We start from the raw sequence: 6,769 nt of genomic DNA, 5'->3' as shown, positions 1-6,769 counted from the left end.
TATTCTATACCGTAGACCCATGTCTCTGCACCTCGTTTTAACTCCATCGTAGGCCCTGCGCTTTTTATCCGTCTCCTTGGCGACGTCATGGAAAAACATGATATGATGTTTGTCAAAGTGGATTTTACCCTTTTCATATGCAGCCGACATCACTTTGGTTTTGTCCTTGAAGTTTAAGAACTTAATCAGAAGTGCTCGAGGCGGTGCGTTTGGCTTCGGTCTGCCAGATGGAACTCTGTGCGCCCTTTCAATAGTGAGCGTTGCTGCAAACGAACCGGCACCCAGAATTTCAGGGATCCATTTTTCCAGAAAGGTGCATGCATCGTTCCCTTCAGCGTTTTCGGGCAAGCCTATCAGTCGCACATTAGATCTGCGGCTACGATTTTCCAGATCTTCCATTTTCGCCTCCAAGCTTTCCACCTGTTGTCTCAGATGTTTCGTTGTTTTATTCAGCGCTGAGGTATCGTCTTCCACCGCTCCAAGTTGCTCCGCAGCCTCCGTTAATCGGCCAGAGTATTGTTTTAGTTCGCCTTCGATAGATTGTATTCAGTGTTGATGCAAAGTCTTCCTTCAGGTCTTTCTTTAAATTATTGATTGCACTCAGAATTTCACCTGAGGATTTATCCTGCGACAGCTCTTCTCCCGCCTCGTGTTCCATGTCGGGAGTAAGGCCAGGTTGAGACAGCGGTGGCCAATCTTCTTCAGATGAAGTTTCCAAAACGTTGTCCTTTTTAGTTGTTTTCTTGCGTGGAGGCATTAGTAACACCGTTATGATTGTGTAAAATGCGTTTTCCTTTTACCTCCCGCGTTCAAAATAGTTAATTTACAATATTAGGGCAGAGCGACGACTTAACTACGTCTGATCAACACCGCGCCATAACCGGAAGTCAATCGATAGATTTATGATCGATAGATTTATGATTTACTTCCGGGTTTTAGGACGCGTCACTGTGGCACTCTATATGGAGTGCTGGTATATCCATGCCTTGAACCTCCATTGCAGGCCTGTTTTGTCCACCTTGGCGAGCCTGGTCTCGAGCTCTCCGATGGTTTTCAGGATGGAAGGGGTATTATTGGCAACCAGGACACCAGTTTATCTTCTTCAACCTGTTAAGCCCGGGGCGGGGGCTCCCGCAACATCTTGCAAGAAACAGCGTCTGAGGGCTTCTTAATATTTAACAAACTATGAATGTGTCATACCCACTTAACGGGAAGAAACTCAGCTACCTGACGATATGAATCATTTTTACCGAAACAAAACACAAGTCTAATGCAGAGCCTCTGAATTAGCCCTGAGCGGAAAAAATTCTAACACACTTAGCACAGAACTCACGGTAGAAATAATGTATTACTTATCGGAACACTCTCTGAAGAACCAGCACGTTACCGTGGTAGAGAGGTTTGTGTGCCCTGATGAACCTGGGGGCTGTGTTGTCTGGAACCTTGTGTTCCTGGTAGGGTCTCCCATGGCAAATTGGTCTCAGGCAAGGGGCCAGACTAAGATTGGTTCAAAAGACCTCATGAAAGAACAACAAAGAAGTGAGGATACCCGGCCCGGAGGAAGCCCGGGGTCCCCTTCTGGAGCCAGGCCCAGAAGGAGGACTCGTCAGCGAGCGTCTGGTGGCCGGGCTTGCCACGAAGCCCGGGCGGGCACAGCCCGAAAAGGCAACGTGGGCAACACCTCCGCTTCTCCGTCCCGCGGGCCCACCACCTACGGGAAACAGCGATGGGGTTGGGTGCGCTGCCAGAAGGGTGGCAGTGAAAGCAGAGGGTCTCGACGGACCATACCCGGGCGACAGAAGCAGGCTTTGGGGACGTGGAACGTCACCTCTCTGGGGGGGAAGGAGCCGGAGCTTGTGCGGGAGGTGGAGCGTTACCAGCTGGATCTGGTTGGGCTCACCTCTACGCACAGCGTCGGCTCTGGAACCTTACTTCTGGATCCCTATCCAGAAGTAAGGTTCCAGAGCCGACGCTGTGCGTAGAGGTGAGCAACTCCGGAGAAGAATAGAGTCCAACCCCTGTTGGAGTCTATTCTTCTCCGGAGTTGCTCAAGGTGTGAGGCGCCGGGCGGGTGTGGGGATACTCACAAATCCCCGGTTAGGTGCTTCGTTGTTGGAGATTACCCCAGTGGACGAGAGGGTCGCCTCCCTACGCCTGCGGGTTATGGGGGGGAAAACTCTGACTGTTGTGTGTGCTTATGCACCAAACAGCAGTTCAGAGTATACAGCCTTCTTGGAGACCCTGGAAAGAGTCCTGTATGGGGCTCCTGAAGGGGACTCTTTAATCTTGCTGGGAGACTTCAACGCACATGTGGGCAATGATGGAGACACTTGGAGGGGCGTGATTGGGAGGAACAGCCCCCCTGATCTGAACCGGATTGGTGGTTTGTTACTGGACTTCTGTGCTAGTCATGGATTGGCCAAAACAAACACCATGTTCGAACATAAGGATGCTCATAAGTGTACGTGGTACCAGAGCACCCTAGGCAGAAGGTCCATGATCGATTTTGTTATCGTATCATCGGACCTGAGGCCGTATGTTTTGGACACTCGGGTAAAGAGAGGGGCGGAGTTGTCAACTGATCACCATCTGGTGGTGAGTTGCGTCGAGTGGCAGGGGAAGCCTCTGGATAGACCTGGTAAGCCCAAACGTGTAGTTCAGGTGAACTGGGAACGTCTGGAGGAGGCCCAAGTTCAGGAGGCCTTCAACTCACACCTCCGGCGGAGCTTTTCGGGCATTCCCGTGGAGGTTGGGGACATTGAACCAGAGTGGTCAGTGTTCAAAGCCTCTATTGCCGAAGCCGCGGCGGGGAGCTGTGGTCTCAAGGTCTTAGGTGCCTCAAGGGGCGGTAACCCTCGAACCTCCTGGTGGACACCGTTGGTCAGGGAAGCCGTCCGACTGAAGAAGGAGGCCTTCAGGGATTTGTTATCCCGGGGGACTCCCGAGGCAGTTGCAAGGTACCGACAGGCCCGAAGGGCAGCAGCCTCAGCCGTGGCCGAGGCAAAGCAGCGGGTGTGGGAGAAGTTCGGAGAAGACATGGAAAAGGACTTTCGGGCGGCACCAAAGTTGTTCTGGAAAACTGTCCGACACCTCAGGAGGGGGAAGCAGGAAACCATCCAAGCTGTGTACAGTAAGGATGGGATGTTGTTGACCTCAACTGATGGAGTGTTAGGGCGTTGGAAGGAACACTTTGAGGAACTCCTGAACCCGACAACTCCCCCCTCTATGTTAGAGGCAGAGCTGGAGTATGACGGGGGATCGACACCAATCTCTCCGGGGGGAGGTCACTGAGGTCGTCAAACAACTCCACAGTGACAAAGCCCCGGGGGTGGATGAGATCCGCCCGGAAATGCTGAAGGCTCTGGGTGTTGAGGGACTGTCATGGTTGACACTTCTCATCAACGTTGCGTGGAAGTCGGAAACAGTACCGAAGGTGGTGGTTGAACCTTTTCAAAAAGGGGGATCAGAGGGTGTGTGCCAATTACAGAGGCATCACACTACTCAGCCTCCCCGGGAAAGTTTACTCTAAGGTACTCGAAAGGAGGGTCAGGCCGATTGTCGAACCTCAGATTGAGGAGGAACAATGCGGATTCCGTCCTGGTCTTGGAACGACGGATCAGCTTTTTACTCTCGCAAGGATCCTGGAGGGGGCCTGGGAGTACGCTTATCCGGTCTACATGTGTTTTGTAGACTTGGGGGGTCTGCAGTTCGGTGGACTAAGGATTGCACCACTGCTTTTTGCAGATGATGTGATTCTAATGGCTTCATCGGTCTGCGACCTTCATCACTCACTGAATCGGTTCCCAACCGAGTGTGAAGCGGCTGGGATGAGGATCAGCACCTCCAAATCTGAGGCCATGATTCTCAGCAGGAAACCGATGGACTGTCCACTCCAAGTAGGGAATGAGTCCTTACTCCAAGTGAAGGAGTTCAAGTATCTCGGGGTCTTGTTCTCGAGTGAGGGAACAATGGAGCGTGAGATTTGCCGGAGAATCGGAGCAGCGGGAGCGGTACTGCAGTCGCTTTACCGCACCGTTGTGATGAAAAGGGAGCTGAGCCAGAAGGCAAAGCTCTCTGTCTACCGGGCCATTTTTGTTCCTACCCTCACCTATGGTCATGAAGGATGGGTCATGACCGAAAGAACGAGATCGCGGATACAAGCGGTCGAGATGGGTTTTCTCCGCAGGGTGGCTGGTGTCTCCCTTAGGGATAAGGTGAGAAGTTTGGTCATCCGGGAGGGACTCGGAGTTGAACCGCTCCTCCTTCGCGTCGAAAGGAGCCAGTTGAGGTGGTTCGTGCACCTAGTTAGGATGCCACCTGGGCGCCTCCCTAGGGATGTGTTCCAGGCACGTCCAGCTGGGAAGAGACCAAGGGGTAGACCTAGGACCAGGTGGAGGGAGTATATCTCTTCGCTGGCCTGGGAGCGCCTTGGGACCCCCCAGTCAGAGCTGGTTGATGTCGCCAGGGAAAGGAAAGTTTGGGGCTCTCTGCTGGAACTGCTACCCCCGCAACCGACCACGGATAATGTGTCTGTGTCACTTTGAAATGATTAATGATAATCCATCATTCCATTTTTGTCAAAACCCCTCAAAAACGGAGGTTTTTTCTTGCTTAACCTCTCTAAAAAGATAAAATGTCACTTGTTTTGCATCAATCTTGATACAGGGTACTTATTATATGTTATAGTTTGTATTCCTAAAGCTTTTAGTCTGCTATCCCATCATTCAAGGTTGGTTTTCACTATAAGTAATGGTTTTTTTCTGAACGGACACTATCATTTACATTGTTTTACTATGTTCAATCTGAATTTACTTTGACATAAAAAAATTCTATATTGATTCTGAATCGTCTACATCCAATTCACAGGTTTACCCTTGCTTTGAGAAAAAAGATTATTAATTTACCCCTTTTAGAAGTGAAGATATAGTCATTTGTTCTGGGAATGTCATTTTCGAGCCTGAGACCTGAAAAACAGGTTCCGGGCTTAACAGGTTAACACTATTCAGACTCAGTTCTCTGAACTAAAGCTTCTTTTAAATGTGGATAAAACCAAGGTAATGCTCTTTTCAAAAGCAAAAAGACACCAGAGCCTGTTTTAGATATTGTAACTACGCAAGGAATAAAACTTGAAGTGGTTACCTGTTACAAATACCTTGGTATCTGGCTTGATGATTGTCTCTCTTTTAAACTTCATGTCAATAACCTGCTTAAAAAATTGAGGGTTAGGCTAGGTTTCTTCTCCAGAAACAAGTCCTGTTTCTCGCTTGAGGCCAGGAAAAGGCTCTGTGACCTTTGACCTGTGCTGGACTATGGGGATCTGGTCTATATGAATGCACCTGCCAATTACCTGGTCAAGTTAGATGCTGCGTATCACAGCGCACTGAGATTTGTGACAAACTGTAAAGCATTAACCCATCACTGTACCCTGTATGCAAGGGCTGGTTTGCTTTCACTAACTGTACGGAGGCTCAGTCACTGGTACATTTTTATATACAAAGCCATGTTAGGGAAACTTCCATCCTACATCTGCTCCCTGATCTCACGGAGAATTGTAAGTGGCTACTGCCTGAGATCGCATGCTGTGGTTTTATTAAATGTACCAACTGCTAGGACTGTCTTAGGGAAGACAGCTTTTAGATGCGCAGCTCCTCTGTCTTGGAATAGTCTGCAAATTAAATGGAAACTGAACAATCTGGTGCCACTAAATATTTTTAAAGCTCGGTTGGATGCTACTCAATCGGAAGCTGTTGGTACCTGCTCATGTGGATAGTTATTGTAAATTGTAATCCCTGTAATGATGCTGTAAGATGTCCCTTTTGTTGTTCTGTTTATGTTTTTATGTTTCATGTGGAACCTACTTGAGCAGGTCTCCCTTGAAAAAGAGATCAATGATCTCAATGGGATACACCTGGGTAGATAAAGGTTTGAAATGAAATGAAATGAGACCCAGACGTACTTGTACTGTACTGTAACTTTTCAAATTATGATTTTCTTTTTATTAATTTTTTTTCAAAAAAACAAAAACCCTCTCTCTTTTTGTCCCGATCCATTTATATAACAACCTGTCTGAAAATGAGCTGATCAGATGTTGGCCACTTTATGATGTAATTTGGCTTGTGGAACCACCTCATCACCTGAATCTCCTCCTAGAGCACCATTGGGTTCTTTGTAACCAAATGTCTCTCAGAGGGGCGTGGGGAGGGGCTCCTTGTTTTCATCTAAAGTAACAGACAGAGAATCAGCACTTTTGGAACAGGGCTGAAACAGAGGGGATGCTACAATGGGTGACTTGTTTGGTATTTCAGCCAAACACTTCAGACACGTTTTGTATATAACTGAGACCTATAATGTATTGATGATTAACAGTATAATAGGGGACCTTTAAGACTATGTTGCTCAGTTTGTTGGAATAATCAAAAGCCAACTTCTTGATGTCGTTTGATGTAAAAAAACGTTTGCCCATTTCATGCCCTTGCACAAAAAATAGGCATCTGTCTTGACTCCAGCCCCTTTTGCCGACTGTTTGTTTGGGCAATATTGTCTACTCTGTGTGTGTGTGTGTGTGTGTGTGTGTGTGTGTGTGTGTGTGTGTGTGTGTGTGTGTGTGTGTGTGTGTGTGTGTGTGTGTGTGTGTGTGTGTGTGTGTGTGTGTGTGTGTGTGTGTGTGTGTGTGTGTGTGTGTGTGTGTGTGTGTGTGTGTCTGTGTGTCTGTGTGTGTGTGTGTGTGTCACTTGTCAACCCTCCCGATTTTCGCGGGAGACTCCCGATT

Source organism: Pseudochaenichthys georgianus, chromosome 19 (genome assembly GCF_902827115.2).
Source record: "Pseudochaenichthys georgianus chromosome 19, fPseGeo1.2, whole genome shotgun sequence".
Lineage (NCBI taxonomy): Eukaryota > Metazoa > Chordata > Actinopteri > Perciformes > Channichthyidae > Pseudochaenichthys > Pseudochaenichthys georgianus.
Note: the sequence above shows the minus strand (reverse complement) of the source record.